Source organism: Nelumbo nucifera, chromosome 4, assembly GCF_055504915.1.
Source record: "Nelumbo nucifera cultivar China Antique chromosome 4, China Antique-T2T, whole genome shotgun sequence".
Classification (NCBI taxonomy): Eukaryota; Viridiplantae; Streptophyta; class Magnoliopsida; order Proteales; family Nelumbonaceae; genus Nelumbo; species Nelumbo nucifera.
The window spans coordinates 58,134,941-58,159,775 of record NC_142652.1 but is presented as its reverse complement, the minus strand read 5'-3'; the positions used below and the strand labels follow the sequence as shown (position 1 = coordinate 58,159,775).

Sequence of the window (24,835 nt, the reverse complement as noted above, 5' to 3'; positions counted from 1 at the left end):
TCACCACCAATGAATAATAAGAACATAAAAAAATCATGGGAAAAGAATATAAGAATTGTTTCTTTAATTTTTCAAAAACTTATTGTCTAGATGGTCAAAACAAGAGGGGGTGAATTAGGTTCTTTCACTTTTGTATGTCAACTGAACGACTTTTAGAACCTTTGGATGTGAATCTGATGTTGTGGAAAAGTAGTGTTGTAGAGAACCCAGTAACTGAGGCGTGTAAGTGTGTGAGACAAAACAAATAACAAGAAAAATATACTAAACATAAGATTTTTATAGAAGTTCAACCAAACCTGCCCTACATCTTTTCCTTAGGCATCCTCTTAACAGTTTCCACTAACCAATTAACTCCCTACATGCTAGCAAAACCCTTATATATAATTGGTTGGACTTTCAAGTACCAACCAAATCTTGGATAGTACTAACTAAATTTACGGTGTCAGCACCCAATTTTTGCTCGATCTTTTGTTTGAACCCCCAACTCACCCTTGAACACCGATAAAACCATTTTGACACTACCGAAACCCAGAGAATCCAAAGAACCCCAAATCCTCAAAATCCACTATTAATCTAACCTAATACTAAAATTACCAAAATACCCCTTGATCAAAATTGCCAAAATACCCCCTCAAAGCCAAATTTACCAAAATACCCTTTTTCTAAAATCCCTCAAATACCCTTTGACCAAGCTACCAAAGTATCCTTTCTTTCCAAATTCCCAAAATGCCCCCTTGATCAAAATTACCAAAGTACCCCCTCAAAGCCAAAATTACCAAAATACCCTCAACCAAATTTCCAAAATACACTTGACCAAGCTACCAAAATATCCTTTCTTTCCAAATCCCTAAAATACCCCCCTTGATCAAAATTACCAAAATACCCTCGACCAAATTCCAAAATACCCTTTTTCTAAAATCCATAAAATAACCTTAACCAAACTACCAAAATATTCCTTCTTTCCAAATCTCCAAAATACCCTTGATTGGAATTACCAAAATACCCTTATTGGCTAAAAGGACCAAAATACCCTTCATTCACCAAATTACTTGAGTACTCTTCTAAACCTGCCCCTTAAAACCCCAAAATTACCAAACTGCCCCTCTTACTCCAAATTATCCTAACTTACCAATGAAACCTCCAAATCCTAACTTACCAATAATAGCCCCCTTTCAGTTTGGAAGCTTACGGAAACCTCCCTCTCTTCCCATTATAAATGGAAAGCATCATTCCCAAGAAAGATAGAAGGGAAGGGAGCTAAAGAAATGAGAAAAGGTCCCTTTCATATTTGAAATAAAGAGAGATGGGGCTCAAGTGAGATAGAGAAAAGAGAGAGACTGAGGAGAAGAAAAGAGAGATACTTTATGAAAAAAAAAAAATAGAGAGAGATGAATGAAGGTTCTGAGAGTGAAAATGGTGAAAAGAAGAGATGGGAAATGTATCCTTGAAGTGAAAGAGAGGGAAAGATGAGCTGAAGTTCAGAAAAGGGAAAAACTCTATTCACAGATCCTACTCCCTAGTATGCGCGTCAAGCCCTGGAGAAGAGTTCTCCAGATTGGCGGTTGAGTAGGACGAGGAACCCTTGTCTCCTCCATTTCTCTATTTGCAGAACATCTCACTATTGGTGGTTGGTCTTCACCATCCTCTTGCTCAAAGTCAAGTCGGAACGCCTTACCTGAGAAAAATCTCCCAAAACATTGACCCCCAAAGCTATCTCGCAACATTATTAATCTGATCCACAGGCCACAAGAGGTAAAGATCGATTACCTCATATTCGCAAGTTTCTATTCGAATACGACTCAATGTTTTGATTGTAGTTCTAGTTTGCTTCATTCATTTTCATTTTTATTTCATTGCATTTTATTACCTGTAGTTGTTCTCTACTGGCTTAATCTTTTTTTTTTTCTACCTTGCATTAAAGTTCGAATATGAGAACTTGTGCATTCTCCAACATCTGAGAGGCACATGCTTCTTCTTCCTTTTGACCAGCCAGCCGAGTCTGAAGATGGGGTTCTGATAGCAAAGGAGCAATCCCTCGTCCTTTTGTTCAAGCCCTTGCCTCTACAAGGGGGTTGGTCTGCAAGCAAAGGTAGAGGCATTTTGTTCCTTTCGAATGGTTAGAGGCATTTTGGCATTTGCACTGAACAGAGAGAGGGATGCCTAACCCTTTCTCTCTCTCTCACACACACACACACAGCTTACCCAGAATTGCCTTGTCTTGGCTAAATGGTATGGAATCACTAGCAGTTCCAAAATGTTTTACCAAATACAAAACCGGGAGGCCCATCACTGCCAATTATCTATTCTGATGGGTGGCAACACCATCTGATCGGCCATGAAGCAAACTGCCGGTATTTTCCCAACAACCACAAAGTGTTATCCTAACCTTATTCCCTGCCTCCACCTTTCACACCTTGAAGACTCGATGCCAATGGATAGTTTTACAGGTCCTATCCAAAACTTTTACATTCTCAAGGATATAATATTACAAGCACGAGAAACTACAATTCCTTCTTAATAGGGTGATAAAACAATTGCAAGGAAACTAACCAACATACAAGATAATACAAATAAAACTCTGGCTTGAATGGGGCTTTTCTCTTTCCATCTCAAGGAAAACTTAAAAGGTCACTCTTCTTGTTGGCTCATATTTCCCTCTAGTTTTTTTGCTAAATCTTTCGAATCTTGCATGGTTACCCTCCCTTTATTTCTTCTTCTTAGATTTTATTGAATGGGGCTTTTCTCTTTCCATCTCAAGGGAAACGGTCACTCTTCTTGTTGGCTCATATTTCCCTCTAGTTTTTTTTTTTTTTTTTTTTTTTGCTAAATCCTTCGAATCTTGCATGGTTACCCTCCTTTTATTTTTCTTCTTAGATTTTATAGCCAAAACAATATGGTCGTTATTTACTGTTACTGGACCATCAGAGGTTGATTAATGCTCTATTGGAAAGCTCTAAAGGTGATTTTTTAACATGTTTCAAACATTTCCCAAAGAGGAAAGAGTCTTTGGTGCTCAAAGAATTGAAAACAAATCATGTGAGAAACTTTTCTTCGTGTAGTAGTCGACTGCTTATTCTACCCAGACACTGCTACCATAGGTAGTTGATTATTGCTTTGGGGTATTTGACTACTATTTCCTGACTGCTTCCTAGTAGCGTAGGTAGTTGTCGACCGCTTATTCTACCGACACTGCTATCATAGGTAGTTTATTATTGCTCTGGGTAGTCGACTATTGGTTCTTGGCTGCTTCTTGGTAGTCTACTATTGTGAGAAACTTTTCTTCGCTCAAAGAACTGAATCACCTCATAGGTAGTTAATTATTGCTCTAGGGTAGTCGACTACCAGTTCCTGACTGCTTCCTGGTAGTCTACTACTGACTGCATCCAACCTTAGAAAACTTTAGTAATCAATTCCTAGGGATTGGGAATCAACTCCAAATTTAGAATTTTCACAATTTAGCCCAATTTTGAATATGATAAGAGCCTAAAACATTTTCTAAGCTTATCCATTGTTAAAACTAGGGTAGGTCTTAGTAAAGCCCATATATTGTATTCTTGCAACTGGTTACATCAAGTTCTAAGAAGGTAAAAACAAATTAAGAGTTTGGAGCATGTTGTCTTTTTTCTTCTTCTTAGTAGCCATATTCTTTCTAGCAGGTTCATCAATTCATCATATGAACCAACTGCACTTTCTTGCCTTAGATTAATGGTTGTTTCTTCAACTATTTTGAGCTAAACTAAGAATCGTTTCTCTATGGCTGCCGACATTACTTTTTAAACTATTAGTACTCTTAATGAGTCTATTATTATCAAAACAAACACATAGCACCAACAAAACCCACTCTTGAAATTAAACCATTTGCATTAGGAAAAGAGTTCCACACTTAAAACAAAATGCAAAACAAAGACTTGCAAAACCTGGACCACACTCGAAGGGGAATCAAATTACCATTTTGGGTTTGGGAATTAGAGATTGTGAACTCAAGAGATGGCATAGGAGTGGAAATTGAGTGATGGGCTGTGGAGAATGAGGCCCAACTCAATCGATCATCCTCCAATTTTGATCTATGGCACTATTTGGCAAGTCTTTGCAACTATCATTTACTACAATCTAATCTTTGGTCAAAGTACTACCTCTACTCTTACCATTTTCTTTTGTAACCTTATTACCAACCAAGGTTTTACCTCTAATAATTAAAGTTGTGCTTAAAACATCACATGACTTAATCAATCCCATGTCAATCCACCTCTTAAGCCACAACTTATCCTTAATCAAAGTTTCTTCCTCATAGTTGTCAAGGCGCCTAGGCTATTCTTGGTGACACTGGGGTGCCTAGTCATCTAGGGGGGCGCCTAGGCTTTGCCTATGTGATAAAAAATATATAATATAAAAAACTAACTTTTTGCTAGTTCCCTAGTTTTATATATGATTCAACATGTATATTAATTGAAAAAATGGCAAATCTCTTTAATAAGAACTAAATTTCCTCTAAAAATGTGGCAAATATCTCATCTAAAAGATAAAAATCTTTTACATATACTAATTTCATTATTTTCAAAAATATTACAACTATAAAGTATTTAAAAGAGCAATTTCATATCAATTAGCTGGTAGTAGCTAAATAAGGTTATTAACTTTATATGATAAATTCAACATGGAAAGTTAAATAGAGAAAACAAGGATGGAGTTTTTGTTTTATTTAATTAGAGAGAGAATAGAAAAAACTCTTTATAATGTTATTCTTTCTTTTCTCTCATCAAAATCCTTTGATCTTTTAAATTTCAATAACAAAACATTAAAACAAGGTACAATTCATATATATAGCATATAATAAAATATTTTAAGGCATACATTAATAAGATAAAACAATATAAATGATATTATAAAAGGCACCTGCCTTGTCATTTTTGTCGCCTAGGCGAGTGCCTAGTTGCCTAGAAGGGCACCTAGTTGCTAAAAGTCAAGGAATTTGGGTGAGGCTCGTAGCCAAGGGCACCTAGGCGATGCTTTGACAACTATGTTCTTGCCTAAATATTGTTTTTAAGCCATTACCCAAATGTCACTTTAAAAGTTTCATGAAGTTCTTTAGTCAATAGGTTATGCCAAAAAAAACTTCATTCATAATAGAAAAAATCAAACATTGAACTAGTGGAGTGAGCAAAAGCTGAAGGCCCCTTATTTAATGAATCATCTATATATTCCAAGAATGTTTTCCACACCACCTATGTCATAGGTATGGTTTTTGTTTAGTCTAGGTGATAGTAAGGGAATGGTTTCCTACAATAGAACCTTAGTCTTTTTTATTAAGGGTAAAAAATTAAAACCTCCCCTGAGGTTTCTAACAATAAAAAAAAGCTCCCCTAAAGTTTCATTTTAATAAAAATCTCCCATGTAATTTTGAAAAATACAGTAGTTGCCTCCCTTCCGTCATTGTCCCAGCTAGAACACATTGGCCTAATGCATTAATTTTTTTGAAAATACTAAATTCTATCCTTATACCTATCAATTCAAATGGAGATTTGGCAAAATACTTCAAAAAAAACTTTTAATTTTTAACTAAAAAAAATTCCTAGGTCAAATTAAAGAGTAGACTAATTTAATTTTGTAAACTCGTTATGATTGAGTGAAGTCTAAAAGGACAAATCTGGCATTTTGATTATACTAAAATATTTTATAACAGATAGTAAGGACAATTTTGTAACTTCAATGTCTCTATCATGGAGACAATAATATTTTTTTCTTGATAATGAACTGAGATAATGATGGAAGGGAGGTAATTACAGAATTTTTCAAAACTATAGGGGATGTTTTTGTTAAAATAAAACTTTAAGCGATGTTTTTATGATTGACAGAAACATAAGGGGAGGGGTTATTATATTTTACCCTTTTATCAATTCATAATTTATTAAGCTAATAGGAAGACTTTCCACCCATGATATGCACATGATAATCGGAGTCTCTCTTCCTATGTTTCTTTTTGCAACATCACCATGATGTATTCAAGATGTTGAGCATTTAGCTTCTTAGCATCAACTTATTCTCTAGTCATAACAATCTTTCTAATCCCTCTATATTTTCCTTCTCTAAATATAACTTGGACTAAACCTCAATGGTGAACGATGATTTGTTAAGCCTGATTAAAGCAAAGTTTCCTCCCATGATGTATTCAAGATGTTGAGCATTTAGCTTCTTAGCATCAACTTATTCTCTAGTCATAACAATCCTTCTAATCCCTCTATATTTTCCTTCTCAAAAGAAAACTTGGACTAAACCTCAAAGGTGAACGATGACTTGTTAAGCCTGATTAAAGCAAAGTTTCCTCCCATTAATCATTTAAGCTAATACAACTACCTAAAGTTTTTTTATTAAGGGTAAAATATTAAAACCTCCCTTAAGTTTTTAATAATCATAAAAACCTCCCCTAAAGTTTCATTTTAATAAAAATCTCCCATGTAGTTATGAAAAATACTGTAGTTACCTCCCTTCCATCATTGTCCCAACCAGAAAACATTGGCCTAATGCATTGATTTTTTTGAAAATACCCAATTTTACCCTTATGCCTATTAATTCAGATGGAGATTTACCAAAATACTCCACAAAAACTTTTAATTTTTAATTAAAAAAAATTCCCAATGTCAAATTAAAGAGCAAACTAATTTAATTTTGTAAACTCGTTATGATTGAGTGAAGTCTAAAAGGACAAATCTGGCATTTTGATTATATTAAAATATTTTATAACAAATAGTAAGGACAATTTTGTAACTTCAATGTGTATCATGGAGACAATAATTTTTTTTCTTGATAATGAACTGAGATAATGATGGAAGGGAGGTAATTGCAGGATTTTTCAAAACTATAGGGGATGTTTTTATTAAAATAAAACTTTAATGGAGGTTTTTATGATTGACATAAACCTAAGGGGAGGGGTTTTTATATTTTACCCTTTTATTAATTCATAATTTATTAAGCTAATAGGAAGACTTTCCACCCATGATATGCACATGATAATCGGAATCTCTCTTCCTGTGTTTCTTTTTGCAACATCACCTTGATGTATTCAAGAAGGTGAGCATTTAGCTTCTTAGCATCAACTTATTCTCTAGTCAGAAAAATCCTTCCAATCCCTCTATATTTGCCTTCTCAAAAGAAAACTTGGACTAAACCTCAATGGTGAACGATTATTTGTGAAGCCTAATTAAAGCAAAGTTGCTTCCCATTAATCGTTTAAGCTAATCCAACTACCTTCATCCCCTCCAACCCCATTGTTCTACAACAAAATCCACCACCGAGTCCTCCATCATTGTCTATAACTTTTAACTCACCACCACCATAATCGCGGACCGTTTTGCATTTGGCATTCCTTATTTCAAAATCTTAGTGTTCATAAGGGCATTTTAACATCAAAAAAGAGATTGCACGATTTGTCAAAGAACTTATCTCCTTTTCCATTCATACTTAGCAGTGATGTCCTATTGTTAGATAACTTAGGGAATACTTTTCCATTTTGAAAATAGTAATGTAATCATCGTAAACTCCTGGCAGATAGTCAGTTTCCGAAGGTCCGGAGATGGCAATGAGAATGAGAGAGGATGTGGAGAAGAGAGATAAAGAGAGGAAAGAGAGAGAGAAGGGAGAATCCCATTATGAGAAACCCTAGGTCAGAGTTATGATTATCTTGTATCCATGGAAGAATTGTTCTCCCCCTTTTATAGAGAGGACGTTAAGGTTATATAGGAAGAAGTTCTTTCCTGTTAGGAAAGACGATCATTCTTAGGAAAGAAGATATTTCCTTTTGTTTGATTATTAAGGGATCATTATTGGAGAATCTTGTCCCTTCTGGATTCTTCTCCGTATACGACCCTATTATTCTGACGTGGCGTGGGTGATGTCATCATTTGGCAGGTGTACTTTTATTGGGCCCGCATGTGTGATTTAAAGATGCACGCATAACCGACATTTATTCCCGATATACCGTGATTCTGTGGTTTTGTAAAGGTGTCGAGTTTATCGCAGTTTGATGCATGTCTGGGTTCGCAAATCCGTGTGTTCGGGGTTCCTTGCAAACTCATGTGTGTCTTAGCTTTATCACAGATTTGTGCTAGCCAAAATTCATCGCGACTTGTCCCGAGTATGAGTTCCTCACAATCACGGATCTGCGATGAACTCATCGCAATTGTGCGATGGGTTTTGGATTCATCATAGGCATCCGTGTAGTGTTGGTTTGACACCTTCTGTACTCTGATGGTCTTAGTGACTACCATGTACCTACATTAGCACCCCTGGTTATCGGTAAGTGGGAGCTTATCGATAAACACTTGCCTTCGTATTTGTTTTTAGATCTTGAGGTGAGTTGGTTTGCATGCGTTGGGTTTTGGAATTTGCCCTATTTTGTGATTTTGTGTAAGCGGGATGCGTCTTGTGTCTGCAATGGGGACTCCCTACATTCCATGGTTTAGCCCCTTGTCTTTTGGTGATTTTCTTCTTGTCAATGGTCAATCTACGCCTTATTTGTGTGTTTCAACCCCCCTAACCGTTGACAGGAGGAAATTAGTAAAAGACATTGGGAATTACTGTGTGTGGTGCTCCTTCCTAACAACGGGCAAGCTAGTGCTGAGTTTCTATGTTTTAGCCCCCCATGGCCATTGACAGGGGAGGGGGATAGTGAGGGAACATATGGGATTGCAATATGTATTGCTTTTATCGTGGCAATGGCCAGGTGGTGTTTTTGGATTTTTGGCCCCCTTGACTATTGGTAGGAAGGGAGGGAGTGGTTAGGGTTGATCTCATTGCTACTTTGGTGGGCGCAGCCCCCCTATTATCTTGATAAAATGTCTTCTATCGTTGATAGAATGTCAGCCCCCTTGACCGTTGACAAGAAGGAAATTAGTAAAAGACATTGGGAATTACTATGTGTGGTGCTCCTTCCTAACAACAGGCAAGCTAGTGCTGAGTTTCCATGTTTTAGCCCCCCATGGCCATTGATAGGGGAGGGGGATAGTGAGGGAGCATATGGGATTGCAATATGTATTGCTTTTTTCATGGCAATGGCCGGGTGGTGTTTTTGGATTTTTGGCCCCCTTGACTATTGGTGGGCGTAGCCCCCCTGTTATGTTGATAGAATGTCTTCTATCGAGAAAGTCGCGTGGTTGTGAATTTTTGTCATGGTTTGCAAATGTTGAGCGGAAATCAAATCATTTAAAGTTGGTCGCTTTGTGCGCTCCATCACAAATAAGTACTTTTCGTAAGTATTATAAGAGTTAATTGCAATCAAACATCATTACGAGTGTAATCAACAATTAATTGCAAACTAATAAAAAGAAATCATGCGTGTTCCTTAGTTTGGAGGCTCAGCACAAGTGTTAAACGTTGTTGAGAAATAAAGTTGTGGGCGTTCGCTAATATTGAAAAGTGCTTTGTGGGTTTGTAGGAAACGTCAAGGTGATAGGATTAACTATTTCTAGGTTGAGAGCCCATTGGACTCTATTGTAATTGGCACAGACATAATGAACTTTATCGCAGATCGAGCAGTGCTATTCCAATATACGAGGTACCATTATGTGCGATAAAGTTATGTAAAATGAGTACATATTTAATGTGTTCATAGAGAGGAGTTATCCCGATATCACAACGTTGTCGTGTCTGAGGTTGACAGGGGCCCTCCACGGGTGATATAGTTGGAGTTTGACCAATATAAATATAAATAGTTAGCAAAAGTTAGGGTTTCATCGCAACCCTATTTGGGAAGTGAATACCCCAAAGGTTGATTATGAGTATCAAACCTTTGTTGCCTTTCAGAGTAAGATTCTGGTTAGCGTATAAGAGGGAAACTTGAACCTTCATGTGGGAGTGATGTAGCGATGGTTGGAATTAGGGTTGTTCTTTAGAAAAGAATTGTTGTTAGATGTGCGAGACTGGTGGAGTTTGTCTTCCCTTAGCTCATCGTAGTTAGACAGAGTATTTGTTTTATAAAATGAGTAGGAATCGTACTTGCTATCGACAAACCCCCCAATGGTTACATGCAGGTATGGTTGAGCCTGGGGTTGCCAGGGCTTTGGCGGTGCCTTGGATTTCCGATGTTTGGTTATGCCTGGGGTTGTTAGGGCATAGGAAGCCTTATTGCAGCATTGGTGATGCGACTATGTCGTATGAAAGGTGATGTAAATGGATGGTATAGTAGAGTGTGTAAAGGAGGGAGTTGCTTAGTATTGCAACATTTATTGTGTCTGAAGTCTCTAGGGGCCCTTGATAGACGATACAGTTGAAATTTGATCGTAGTGCAAATATAAGGGAAAACTTGTTTGTAGCATGTTACTTTTTGTGCTTGTGATCATCGCATGAAAGGGTTGCATTAGTAAGTTTTGGCTAACGAGCCCTCTGTTGGGTTTCATCGTGATCGAGTGCAAGTATGTTGTGATTTTATCGCAATTCATTAAAGGAGATGATTAGTGTGGATTTGTCTTCTGAGGCGCAATCAGGAGAAGTTGACTCAAATAATCTTATATGACTTAAGTAACTAAGTAAGAGGGTTGCGCCTGTTTTGAAACATTGTCAGGTGCGCGAGAACACCAAGCAAAAGAGTTGAAGTATGGGATGTGCGTTGACGCCTAGAAATGAACTTGTGCCTTTTGTGGGTGAAGGAACACTGATGCAGTTTTGTTAGCCTTTCTAGGACTACATTTTTCCATACCTTAGAGGGGTGGGGCCCTTCATGAGCTGTGTAGTGGGCACTCAGTCTATCGCGACCAAGCCTTGGGAGGGTTGAGCGTTGTTTGCAAGTGGAGTGTTATTGCTAATATTGGACGGGTGAAGTTTGTCTTCCTAGATTTTATTGTGGTAGGGGTCATATTTCCTATCAATGGATTCCCCCAATGGTTATCGGGGCTTTATCTATGCCTGGGGTTGCCAGGGCTTATCTGTGCCCGGGGTTGCTAGGACTTGTCTGTGCCTGGGGTTGTCAGGGCTTTCTCTATGCTTGGGGTTGCTAGGGCTTGTCTATGCCTGGGGTTGTCAGGGCTTTCTTTGTGCTTGGGGCTGCTAGAGCTTTGTCTGTGCCTAGGGTTGCTAGGGCTTTCACTTTGCCTGGGGTTGCCAGGGCTTTGTCTGTGCCTGGGGTTGTTAGGGCTTTGTCTGTGCTTGGGGTTGTCAAGGCTTTCTCTGTGCCTGGGGCTGCTAGAGCTTTGTCTGTGCCTAGGGTTGCTAGGGCTTTCACTATGCTTAGGGTTGCCAGGGCTTTGTCTGTGCCTGGGATTGCTAGGGCTTTGTTTGTGCCTGGGGGGCTTATTGCTGAGATGCCCGGGGTGTCTAGGACTTTGTAGAGATGCCTGGGGTGTCAGGGCTTATTGTTGAGGTGCCTAGGGTGTCTAGGGCTTTGTAGAAATGCCTAGGGTGTCGGGGCTTATTGCTAAGGTTCATGGGGTGTCCAGGGCTTTGTAGAGATGCTTGGGGTGTCGGGGCTTATTGCTAAGGTGCCTGGGGTGTCCAGGGCTTTGTAGAGATGCTTGGGGTGTCGGGGCTTATTGCTGAGGTGCCCGGGGTGTACAGGGCTTAATACAACCAAGGTGTCAGCCTGGAGGCAGTGCCCGGGCCTAGTAAACCAAGCCTACAATGAATGGGTTGTGCTGCTGATCAAGATTTTTATGTAATGCTGCAAGAAGCGTGTTAGCGAATCGCAAGATATGTGATGAATGGGTAACCGCTTGATTAAAATTCATTTCAAAATTCACAAATCGATTTAAAGTCATATCTTCACTGCGGAGTAAAAAAGGGTCTTATTTGAAAACATATTCTCGATAAATACGGTAAGATGCAACTTTAAAACCAAATAGTATATTTTAAGAGTCAATATTAAAAGTACATTTTGAAAATAACTATGTGACAGATACACCATGATAAAATAGTGTGTTTTGGGGATGATTTTGGAAGGAAAAAAAGAAGGAAAAAAAATAATACAAATTTTGTTAAAATGACAAAGCATGTTTTCAAATCATGTGTGGTTTTGGGTAGACACTATGGGCAAATTCTCACCTCAAAATAATTTGAAGAGAAATTGAATACATAATTTAATTAGAAAAGCATAATTGAGATGACATGTGTATAACTAAAAGATGAGAACTGCATGAGAACAAAAGGCATAAAAAAGGCTGAAATGTAATCCACTAATGAATCAAATGTTCACCAAAACAGCGAAAATACAAAGTACTAATCAATGACAGTAATGAAAATTATTCGATGACCTAGTTGATGGATTCCTAGCAACGTGAATAATCCTAGCAATCATTAATAATGACAGTCAATCAACACAAAGGGAAAACTGAATATTGGCCACTTAATTTCTTATGGAACTAATAAATCAGTAGTTAAATGTAAGAGACAAATCGTTACTTTATTATTTTTTACCTTTTTATTATCTATTATTTATTTATTTCTTTTAATTTTAATTTTATTTTTGTTTATTATTTTTTTGGACTTAGCTTGATGAGATAAACCAAACTTTAAAAATAGGTTTAAGATGCATGCGCGTATTATTTTGCCAATATTAACAAATTTAAGCTCTATACAAAACACTGAATTAATGGTAAAGCCATAGTCAGCTAGGGTTCGGATAACCTATGGGGATACGTTTCTTCTGTTTATTTATTCATTTGCTGTTGTATTCCTTTTTTTATTATTATGTATTTTATATTTTCATATTGATTTCTAATAATTAACGCCCCATCTTTCCTTCTGAATTCTAAGGATGAGTGGCTATGTCACCAAATTACCATATTTTGTGTTATTGCATTAATTTCCAAAAAAAGGTTGATTGAATAAAGTATAACTTTCTAAATAAGAATGGTCCTCCGACCAAAATTGAGGTTTAATAATTTAATATTTGTCGTGTGAATTATAACTTAAATATTTTCCCATCGGAGTCGTAAAATAATCAATGTTAGAATTACCTAATATGGCAGGATTCTAATTTAAAACAATTATTTTGAATCATTTACCATTCAGATTTATTTAAAGCCCCATAACTGTATCGTGATTGGTTAAAAGATGATTTAGTTTATATATTTTAATATTGCTAATGTCAAGTAAGCAGCAATTATTAATGGCGACCATGCATGTCATGGCGAGATTGGAAACCGTGTATGACACGGCTACTTAATTGTTGTTGTTTTTTTTTTTTTTTCTTTGAGGCGGGTTGAGGCCGACCTGTTTGGCATTAGCGCAAACGGGTCAGCACCGACCCATCTCCTATCTTCTTCTTCGCCCGATGGGCTTTCCCGCAACGTCCTGTGGTTGCGTAAAAAAGCGTCTCTTCTTCATAACCGAACCTATAGCATGTATTTAAATCAAGAGGGGAGAGAATACCTGTGTACGGGATTCAACGAAAATCTTCCGGTGAAACGGTGCCTTCTTTTGTTGTCTTTGGTTTCTCCACCATCTTTTGGTTCACACCAGAATGAGGTAATGATCGACGCTTTGACGTAGCCTCCTACGATTGCCTCGGATAGAGTTTTGGCGCCACTGAATCATCTGATTGCTCGGACGGTAGATGCGATGTACCCGGCTTCAGACGATTGATGTTGTAAGGGACTCCAATCCGATCAGACAGTGGTTATTCTCAGTTGGGCTTCAATCTACCAGGCACTAGCAACAGGTTCCTCGGCAGACGAATTCCAAACAGGGGAGGTTGGGAGTGGGAAGACCTCAATCGGCAGCAGCGCTGATGAGTGAGCCAACGATAAAGATGGAGGCGAGAGAACCAGTGATCGGAATCAACTCGCAACTCCGGAGACTCGCAAAGACAGGTAAAAAAAGCAATACCGATACATTTATCGAACAGAGATCCAACAGATGCAGGAGATGGTTGTCGTTCCACTGCATAAGGACGGAATCGAAGAAACTGGAATTGGCAGGGGAACAGGGAAAAGCAAATAGAGAGAAAAACGATAAATAGTTGGGTGGATCGGCTTCTAAGGTTCGATGCTTGAAGAATAAAAAAGGGTCCAGGGTCCGCCTTCCTGGTGTCAGTGATAGGGTAGGGCTGCCGAATATGGCCACACAAAGAGACTCCGATTGTGAGGCTCCCGGTCGGTGAGTTCTGCGATCCGTAACCTTCATGCAGAGTTCAACAATTGGACGAGATCGATGAACCGAACACCAAAGTCTCACTGCAAAAAGGGTGATTGATGAAAGATGAGGTGCCATCTACCCGGAGATCGGAGACGTAACTAGAGATTCTAATGTAATCATCGTAGACTCTTGGCAGTCGGTTAGTCTCCGAAGGTTCGAAGACGGTGGCGGAAATGAGAGAGGAGGTGGAAAAGAGAGATAAAGAGAAAAGGGAGAATCCCATTGTGAGAAATCTTAGTTCAGAGTTATGATTATCTTGTCTCTAGGGAAGAATTGTTCTCCCCATATAGAGAGAAAGTTTAGGTTATCCAAAAAGTTTTTTCCTCTTAGAAAAAAGGTTCATTATGTTAGAAAAGAAGATATTTCCTTTTGTTTGACAATTAAGGGATCATTATTGGTAGGGTTGTTCATAACAAGGCCCAACCCGACTAACCCGGACCGACCCAACCTGAGTTGGTCGGATTATCTTTAACCCCGATCGGTTTCGGGTTGTAAAACATCATAAACTGATGGTTCGAGTCGGTTTCAGTTTTCTTGTGTGAAAACAAAACCGACCCGAATCGAACCGACTTAGCTAAAAAAGCATGTTATTGTATACTTTGTTTAGTTGTTCATAATCCTTTGTGCAGTGCATACAAGTTGATATAATGTTTGAAATTCATGATTTCAGTTTTCGTGGTGAAACTAATCTCTAATCTCAGATGCTTATCAATTTGTCTTCTTTTTGTCGTCTTCACTTCTATCGAGAATAATTTCTCAAACTGACAATCCAAACTTGCACCACACAGGCACATGGGGGGCATGGTTGAACTTAGAATCGAAACCAACCCAACCCGACTCAAACTGACCAGGTCGGTTTCGGTTTCAAGTTAAGGTAACCCAATCAGGTCGGGTCGGTTGGAAAAACCTCAGTAAACCGACTCATGAACAGCCCTAATTATTGGAGAATCTTGTCCCTTTCGGATTATTCTCCGTATATGACCTTATTATGCTGACATGGCGTGGGTGACATCATTGTTTGGCAGGCGTACTTTTATTGGACCCGTATGCATGATTTAAAAATGCACGCGTAACTGGCATTTATTCCCAATATACCATGATTTTGTGGTTTTGTAAAGGTCTCGGGTTCATCACAAATCCGTGTGTCTGGGATTCCTTACAAACCCACGCATGTTTTAGCTTTATCGCAGATTCGTGTTAGCCGAAGTACATCGCAACCTGTCCTTGGGTATGAGTTCCTCGCAATTGCGAATCTGCGATGAACTCATCGCAATCATGTGATGGGTTTTGGATTCATCACAGGCATCCGTTCAATCAAGTTTTAAGTCAAGCTCGAGCCCAATTCACAAGCTTGATTAATAAACAAGCCAAGCTCGAGCCTAATATAGCTAAAATTTGATCGTTAAGCATTTCTGTTTACAGAAATTCTCAAGGGCTAAAATTTGATCGTTACTTGGTTTTTGACCAAAAACTATTAGGAATTATAATAAGTTGGTCTTTCAGTTCACTCCTCTCACTTTTACTTGTGTAGGCGAGGTAAGGCTTGGTTAGGGAGTAGTCTCTTTGAAAGACGGAGAAAGGTCTCGTGAGTAGGGAAAAATAGGGAGTCTCTCTAAGGATACGGGAATAGGAGAGATGGGGTGTATTCGGGGGTATTGGGTGATAAGTGCTTAAGATCAGAAGAATTCTAATACAAGGAGGATCTCTATTTATGGGAGAGATCACAAGATCTAAAAAGGTAGGAGATAAAGGCATTTGTGGCGTATCGGGAAAGGAAATATTTGATTTACTGTCAGTTATAAAGTACGCTACTAGGGTTTCACCACATTTTCATGAGGATTCTCTCGAGGATCGGCTTTTCTTTTCCCCGAGATCCCTCATTGCTCACGTGTGTTACTTCCTTTCGTGCACTTTATTTAATTGGCGTGGCCTTTGATGACGTTACCATTTGGCGGGCGGCATCAAGTTAACCCTATGTGGCGTCTCACAGCATCATTTGATGATATGCGTTCCATGTGTGCCTCACCACAGGCTCGGCCCGAGTTTCCATCAGTCTGGTTCGCGAGTAGGTTTATGTCGTCAGTTTATCATAAACATTGGTGGATGTGGGTTTATCGCACGCTCGAGTAGGCTTAAGGTTCTTGGATGGGTTCGATCGAGGTTTTCCTTAGTTTGGGTATCGAGTAGGCCTGGTGGGCCATGGGCTTATTGCAATTTACGTCGTGAGTTCATCATAGGGCTGATGGTGTGTTGCGGGTTCATCGCAACATGGGGATTGATTGTGGGTCGTTCGTACACATCTTTGTGGTACTAATCTTGATGTTTGATGTTCTTTGAGGGGTTAAGCGAGCACTATGTACCTACATTAGCCCCCCCCCCCAACTTATCGATAAGTGGAAGCTTATCGGGAAGCAATTTGTTCTTCCATATCGCAGGGCTATGCAATGTTTGGTCTGGTAATTTTCTTGTTATATAGCTTTGGCTTTGTAATGGCAGTTTCTTGTGTTCTATAGTTCAGCCGCCCCTATCTTTTGGCAATTTGCCTCCTATCGATGGTCAATGCTATGTTGTATTTGTGCATTACAGCCCCCTTACCGTTGACAGGAAGGAAATTGACAAAACGCATTGTGAATCACCTTGGTAGGTTGGTGTGTCCGAAAGCGTATCGTTAACCACTTTGGAACACCAGTTTCAATATTTATAAATTTTTTAATTCTCAAAATAACTACAAAACGCAGTTAGTAGTGAGAAAGGGGTCGTATCCATAGGGAAGTGAGGGAAAAATTGTTACGTACTTCAATCCAGAGAAAATAACAAGACTTGAGATTGCAGAAATACAAAGTTTAATTAACTGAAATCAAATCCATTAAAATAAAATTATAACAATGTTGAAAGTAGAAATTGCAGAAAAATAAATAATTAACAAAAAAACTAAATAAAAAATATGCAACTCGGTCAGAGGTAGTAGTCTCCAAATCTATCCTTTAACCCTCGAACTCCTCGAGTTGGGCCTTCTGTCTTACTTGGCTGAATTTTAGATCTGCAAAAAGGAAGACAAAAATTAAATTTGATAAAAATAAATTGCAGAAATAAAATAAAAACTAGAAATTAAAGAACGAAAAATAAAAACATACGTAAAAAAAAATCTAAAACTATGGGAAACTGGTTGGAATCCAAATCCAGAGGTGATAGTAGTGACTAGGTGAACTGTAAGCAGGAACCCCTCCTCTTGCTTGGGTGTTTTCCTCTTCCTCTACCCTTGAACTTCTCAAGAACAGCCTTACGTCTTACTTGGGGGCAGAATCCAATCCACAGAAATTAAATCTAAAAGATTGTTAGAATAAAAATAACATAAAAGAAAATAAAGAAAACGAAAGGGATAGTTGATCAAATCCAATGGCAGTAGTTGTAGATTGGCTGGACTGCTTGCAGGAACCCCTCCTGACAAGATCTGGTCGTCCTTCCCTTCTACAACCCTTGAACTCCTCAAGAAACCTTAGCCTTGTGAACTGGATGACTTAACCAACCCCTTCTCAAGGGCCCCTTGGGTCCTTTCCATAGAAAATGGTGGACAAAACTGGGATTAGAGAGGAGAGGGGTAGCAATTGGGTTTTTGCAGAAATATGGGTGCCCTAGGGTTGAGAATGGATGGTTAGGATTGTTCTAAGGAGATCCTAAGGCTAAAAGAGGAGGACGGGGCACTCAATATTATGTAGGGCTGAGATTTGGGCGCTCGGAATGGAGGGAGCATATTTAAGCGCCTAGAGCTGGAGAAATGTGATTAGTTGGTGCGATGTGCCACCCTAAGGTGATTGGTTGAGGTTTGAGTGAGGTGTAAGGCTAGGATGCTATATAGGGAGAGACCTAAGGGTACGAGGGGCTGTTAAGGCTTGGAGGGTTGAGATTAGAGGTTAGAGAGAGTGGAGGGTGGAGATTTGATAGCCTAGGGTAGTTACGATTTGTTAGAGGTGAAAAGAATGAGTGGCGAGGCGCACTAGGGTTTGCTAAGGAGAGGGGAGTATGCTAATACAATAGGAGGGGCGCCTATCTGGGTTTGGCAGATAGAAAGCGCCCTCCTGTGCTTAGTTTTTCACAGAAACACCCCCTCTCTTAGTTGGAATTCACACCAGCTTCCCAAAATCTGCATTTCAGCCCTGAAACTTCCCTAGTTTTCCCTAGGATTTGCACTGTGACCCTTAGAGGTCACAATATTGAATTTAAATAGGAAAATGGCACATTTTTACTATTCTAAGGCCAAAAATACTTTTGAAATGATGCCCTTAAGGCATCAAAATACAGAGTTATCATAGGTGCTCCTTCCTAATAGTATAAGTGTTTGTGTTTATTGCATGGTGTTGGTTGATGGTAGGTGAATTATCTGTTGTCATCATTTGCCATTAATGGGCATTCAAATAAAAGTTGGGTGATGACCATGCTACGGCTTTGATCATTATTTATCTCATTTGTTGTAGTATAATGAATGTCATGTGCATCATTTGGATGTTCTGTAGCTAGATAGTGGCAACGAATGCCGCATTATGTTTGCAATTAATGCATCATTGTGTCTCACTTTTCGGAATGTGCATTTGTGGATTATTTCCAATCGCTTTTGTGTAATGTTTCATCTAGGCATGCCGGTTGGGCTTCCTCGCTACTTGGTTGTAATTCTTCTCCCTGCGGGGTGAGTTTTGCTTTAAAAAAAGGCAATATGCATCATTAGTTTTCGTCTTGCCCACTTGCTCTTGTCTGCTTGTTACATCTACTGCATTTTAGTGTACGTTTGTCAATTCCTCCTCTGTTCGTGCTTTCAACGATGGCTCTCGATCAACAAAGGAAACATGACGAGGTTGGGGTTCTTGATGTCCCCCGCATGATGGATGTTGCCAAAGCTGTTGGATCCACAACATCGTCTCCAGAAGAATCCTCTCTTACAAGACTATCAAACAATTCAGAGCTTGTGTTTGTCTGTGGGCTGCTTGTGAAGTATTGTAACAAGAACAACATAGCTCCTTTGGGGTACAAGGTTGTGGATTGTGTTCTTGTCCAGGGCGTCCATTAGAATGACAAGTTTTCGGTGACAAAGTCTATGGCAAAATTCGTAGTGGCAACAGTTCAAGGTGGTTGGTTACCTCCCTTCGAGCTTTTGTCTATCGTTGTCAGTATGGCTTTAAATACGCTTGCAACGATGATGCATGATATCATGAATCTCCTTATCGATCAGCTATCATGGTTCATACTTGCGCAATGGTTGGAGACTTGTGACTATTTTGTTGCTATTGGTTTACGTGTGGGGCGTATTGAGGAGCATGTCGTCTTGCTAGAGCACATGTTTTGGAAGGCGGGTCTTGGGGAGTCGCCGCTAGTTTTTGGCAGGTCTTTGAGGGATGTGTGTTTTTGTATCGAGGTAGCCAAAGCGAAACTCACTAAGGCTACCAAGAAATTGGAGGTCCCCATGGCTGAATGCGCTCATCAGCGCGAGTTGGTAGCAGAGTATGAAGCAGAGATGGGAGAATTGAAGTTGTTTGAGGCTCGAAGGTCACTGCTGGAAAATATAGTGTCAATAAGGGAGGAGTGGGCTGCTTTATGAGATTTGTACATGTCTAGTTTGTACTAAATGAAATTCTATATTTGATTTCTACTACCATTTTCCTGTGTAATTAATTTATTGTTGTTTGCGTTATTTTGTATCTTAAGACTTGATCGCAAAGAACCATGAAGCCTGTTGAATTCGGTTATAACCATGTGATACCAAGGGCGTGGTGACCTTTATCGCAAATTGAGCGATGTTTCTACCAGTGGGTGGACTTGTTTATATTGTAGCCCCTTTAACATTTTCCATCTGTAAGCTTCAGCCTCCCTAGCTACTTTGGATGTACCAGTTTTGTCGTTAGTCCCTCTCTAACTGGTAGGAAAGGGGGGAGTTTACGTTATTAGTGGCTAGGTAGGGGTAGGGCCCCCCTTGCAGGGCGGCTCATAGGCCGTTCAATCGAAAAACCCTATTTTTTTTACGGTTCGAGGCCGTCAATGAGGTTGGGGTGATTATTGGGTAGTGCTAGCGTGGCGGGCATAATTAGCTGGATTTTCGTTAATTAAGCGGTAATTAATAGGACCTAACCGCTCGTATGAGATTTTTCATGGCCTGATGATTAAAGTGGCGGCAGTACACATGGCACTAGGTTTGAACAAATGCACCATCTTGTCCCACTTTTAAAGGGTGTTTCTTGTAAATTACCATGGTTATCTCTTCTACACATCATTTTGGGTTTTGTACTAGCGCTTGTTCACCCTCTCCGGTGCCATTCGGCGTTCCGCACATGTTGGACAGTTATAATAATAGTGTGAGGGGAACACACATATGTTCTCTCTTTATCACTTATGGCTGTCTTTGCAAGGTATTTTGTGCCCTAGGTTGCTTTCTGGAAAAAAAAAAAAAAAAAAACTTTCTCCTCCTTGCTTCGTGTGTTGCTTTTCCTAGTGTTTGTTCGTCATGGCTCCTAGTTAGAAGGAGAAGAAGACTGTGAAGAAGCTGGGGAAGATGATTGAGTGCCCCTTCCTTGATTTTGTTAGGCAAGTCAATACTGCAGAACTTCTAATGGAGAGGGAGGTAGTGGCGGCTGTCGATGGGGGAAAGGGTTTTGGCCCCCAATGTCGGTGTATAGGGGTAAAGGTAGCTCGTTTGATGTCATCGACGCCACGGATTTAATGTGTCTTTGTGGCCCCTCAAACCCATCGATGTCCTACAAGTGCCAAGAGCCAAGGGCTAACAATTTGAAGTCCCTGACCAATTACAGTGCCTAGACGCGGTTTGTTCTTGAAAACCCTATGTATTGTAGGAAGCTACAGGATGTCGATCTTGTTCGTTTTGTGGACTGCTATACCGGGCTTAGGGGTCGGGAAGGTGTAAAGTATGTCAAGCCTCTATTGGAGCATTGGTGTTGTTGTAATCATACATTTGTTGGCGCATTTGGAGAGTTCACAATCACCATGGAGGACGTGGATGCATTGTTGGCATTGCCCATTGAGGGTTTTGTCTCTGCTCGTCATCTCTAGCATATCGAGACCATCCCCCATAATCTTAGGGAGCTCTGCAACCAGCTTCTTGCGGAGGTCTCTTCGTTTAAAGCTCGAATAGACAGAACTTCTGCTCAGGGTAAATTGTCACTGGAACAATGGATGGAGTATAGGTTTGAATGTCATGGTGGGAGAGACATGACGGTTCATGGACCGGATAGTCAATGCCACCTTGCCACCTATATTTTATATGTGGCATCCTAGTTTCTTTTCCTGGGTCTCCCTAATTATGGGTTGCGCACAGTTTTGGTTCCTCTTGCCGTTTTGGCTGCCAGTGGTCACCAATTGCCTCTGGCATCTATGTTTTTGGGATACTTGTACGAACAACTGGATGATACTGTTCACCAGATGATGGATCCAAATTGCAAATGCCACGTCAGTTATATTTGCACCCCTTTTCTGTGGATGTATTTGTGCGAGCGTTTCAGTCTTAGTGTCACACCTCGTGAGCTCTCTCCTATGCGCATTGTTGTGGCAACATTGGTAGGGGACGCGTTTGAGGAGAAGGTGTTCAATGTCTACCGCAGGAAATGTTGGCTTCAGGCTGACAGGCACAAGGAGTTCAATATAAGCGACATCGATGTCAGACTTTCACTCGATGGGTTTACTTGGCGGTCCTATGTTCGAGTCATTCCGCATGCTATGCCATTCTATATTGGCATGTTCATTCCAGAGGGTGGTGATCAACATTGTGTTGTGGACATCGGGACGCCCTTTGCTAGTATGGCCCAGTTGGTGCCTAGCCTAGTGTAGTGGCCTATCTTGACCGCACTGGCAAAACACAATTGGTTGCACACCATCCTGATCGGGTGTTGCATCAATTTGGGTACGACGATATGGGTGCCTAGTTTTTGAGGGCTTCAAGGGAGGACGTGTTCTGGACTTGGCATCATGAGCTCGCCTTTCCTGGCATGTCGGGGCTTCCCATGGTAGGATATTTCAGGGCTCAGGGGTGCTAGTCGCTTTGGTTGGTGTATCTTTGCGCTATTTTTGGGGGTTTTCAGGAGCTGATATGGGTGAACCCCCACCTCCACCTTGTGTTGGCACCCCCTGAGGGGTATGCTGCTAACTTGGGCGGGAGGTCGTCTCCAACTTCATTACACTCATAGGTCAAGAGAGGTGCCAAGCGTAGCCGAAGAGGGCTTGTTTTGGGGGAAGAGGAGTCTGTTTGCCCTCTTTTTGTGAAGAAGCGAAGGACAGCAAGGGCCCTTCATTCAAATCTGTCGAGGTTTGTATCTATTGGCTCGGGCGAGGCTTCATCACGGGCCCAGGGGCGTCAAGTGGAGGTTGACTAGGAATCTATAGTACCTCCTCCAGAAAGGGAAGCTTCACCGGTAGTGGGGCCAGCGCAATTGGTTGTGACAGCATCTGCTAGGAAAATCACCTGTATCAGATTTTCGAGCAGTCGTAAGAAGAAGATGGCGCCCCCCCCCCCTCCCCACCCAAAATAGGGTTCTGAGGATGATGATTCCGTATATGACTATTGCTATTGTGCTCTTTTCCTTTCTGAGTTGTATTATTGCTATGTGGTTGAACTAACACTTTTTGCCTATCCTTCTTATAGGCTGTGGAGAGTGATGGAGCCCAACTGGACATGGAAGTTCCAGTAGTTCCCTCTGAGCAGTCAACGAGAGTTCCAACTAACTCCTGATAGGATAGATTTGGTGAGTAACTTAGCACTTATGTTTATGTTACAATGTTCTGCTTATTGCTTACAATGGTGATTAACGGTTGAATAGTCTTTTGTTTTAAAGCAGGTGGATTGCGAAGAGGCACAGTCCAGCAAAGGTGTTGTGGGGGTTGGTGAGCCGGGTCAAAGGTAAGTCATGTTGTTTTCTTCGTTATTCTTTTACTATTTGGCACACGGCCAGAGCCATTATGACTGATTGTTGGTATATGACTGTATCGTAGGTAACCTTCTTTGAGTATCCCCCCGGGGTGCTAGACACACCTTTCTTCAAGCGTTTGGCTAAGGAGCTAAGGTCACTGCAGCCCCTAGTCCCAGTTATGAAGTTGTTGAGGACGTTGAGGGTGACAACAACGTCCCTGATGCTATTGTGCAGGGGGTGCATCAAGCTGATCAACCGGCTGTGGAATCGGCAACACGTTGTACAAAATCTCCTACTTCCATCACTACTGATGTTGAAGCCCCTGTGATTGCAAAGCGTAAAGCTCCGATTGAGCTAGAATCTGCCATCGTAATGGGTGGTTCCCCTGGAGACATGCATGACCAGTCTGGAGAAACTAACGTGAGGCTTGAGGTTGATCCAACTGTTGAGCCTAAGGACCCCATTGTCGCAGAGCTTGGGATTGTCTTCCCCCCCAAGGAGCTTACTTGTAAAGAGGAATTGGTTCAGATATAGTGGGAGCTCCTTGAATAATGCAATAATCATGACATCCCGACTCTTCACTTCCCGGTTATAAACTCAGTTGTGGTTCAGGGTGATTGCAAGGGTGTTCACTACAATATTTCCAATATAGTGGCAAAGTTTGTGTCAACTGCTATACGCGTTGGGTGGCTGCCAAAGGGGATACTGCATCCTGAGGTCTTAAGCCCTGCGTTAAACACCATTGCCATGCTGATGAACCAGGTGATGACCCATCCGGCGGAGGAGATATCATGGTCTGACTTCGCTTCCTGGCTAGAGGCTTGCTGAGGTTTTACATCAATGGGTTTCTTCAGGACATAGATTGAAGAGCATGTTGTCACATTAAACCATGCCTTCTGGAAGGCTGGTTGGGACATACCGCAATCTGATTTGTTTCGTTCAATGAAGGACACTCATCAATGTTGGAAGGTAGTCAAAGCGAGCATTATTAGAGTCGCGGATAAGCTTAAGAACCTTGAGGATGAGTGGACGCAGTAGAAGCAAATCTTAGTAGATTGTGAGGTGGAGTTGGATAATCTAAAGAAATTTGAAGAGACTAACCATGTATTAGAGAGTATATCTGCAATACGCGAAGAGTGGGCCAAGTGACCATTGATTGTGCTGAATTGTAATGGGCTATTCTGGGGTCTTCTACGATGTAATGTGCATGTGTGGCAATTTTGATTTTAATTTGGCAATTTTGTAATCATAATATTTATGTAATGTAAAGAAACTTCCTATTTTGGACAATATCAAAAAAAAAAAAAGTTTCAGATTAATCGCACTGTGTGTTTATACATATCATGGCACGAGTTTAGTATACTATGTCGCAATGCGTTGGGTAGTTAAGTGATGCTTTTGTGAGATATTGTCACGTTGGTTGGCATAGATTGTGTCCCAAATAACGATAAAAGACCTATTCGCAACACATTGCCTTTGGTGACCCCTGTACGGAACGGTGTGACAGAAGGTGTTGGTTGACGAGTCCTCCGTTTGGTTTTCCTGTGATTGGGTACGGGCATATTGTCGCCTTATTGCAATTCGTCAGGGGTACGAACGCTGTGAGTTTGACCCCCGAGGCGCGATCAGGGGGGTTGACCCCAATAACCTTATGCGAAGTAGTTAATTAGGGGATTGTGCCTATGTTAGAATGTTATTAGGCATGAAAAGATCACTAAGCATAAGAGGCAAAGTGTGAGACTTGCCCATGTCTTGAAATGGACTTGTGGCTACCGTGGGGAAATGGGTTGTCGTATCTTATTATCCTTTCTAGGACT

At 40.5% G+C, this 24,835-nt stretch overlaps 1 long non-coding RNA gene across 1 annotated transcript; it reads left to right on the top strand.

Moving 5' to 3' along the window:
• Positions 1–1,246: 1,246 nt before the first annotated feature.
• Positions 1,247–24,325, top strand: LOC104589570 (uncharacterized). Its single transcript, XR_733979.3, has 5 exons — positions 1,247–1,752; positions 1,922–2,089; positions 22,754–22,853; positions 22,944–23,008; positions 23,101–24,325. It is a non-coding gene; the product is annotated as an uncharacterized LOC104589570 (long non-coding RNA).
• Positions 24,326–24,835: the final 510 nt, after the last annotated feature.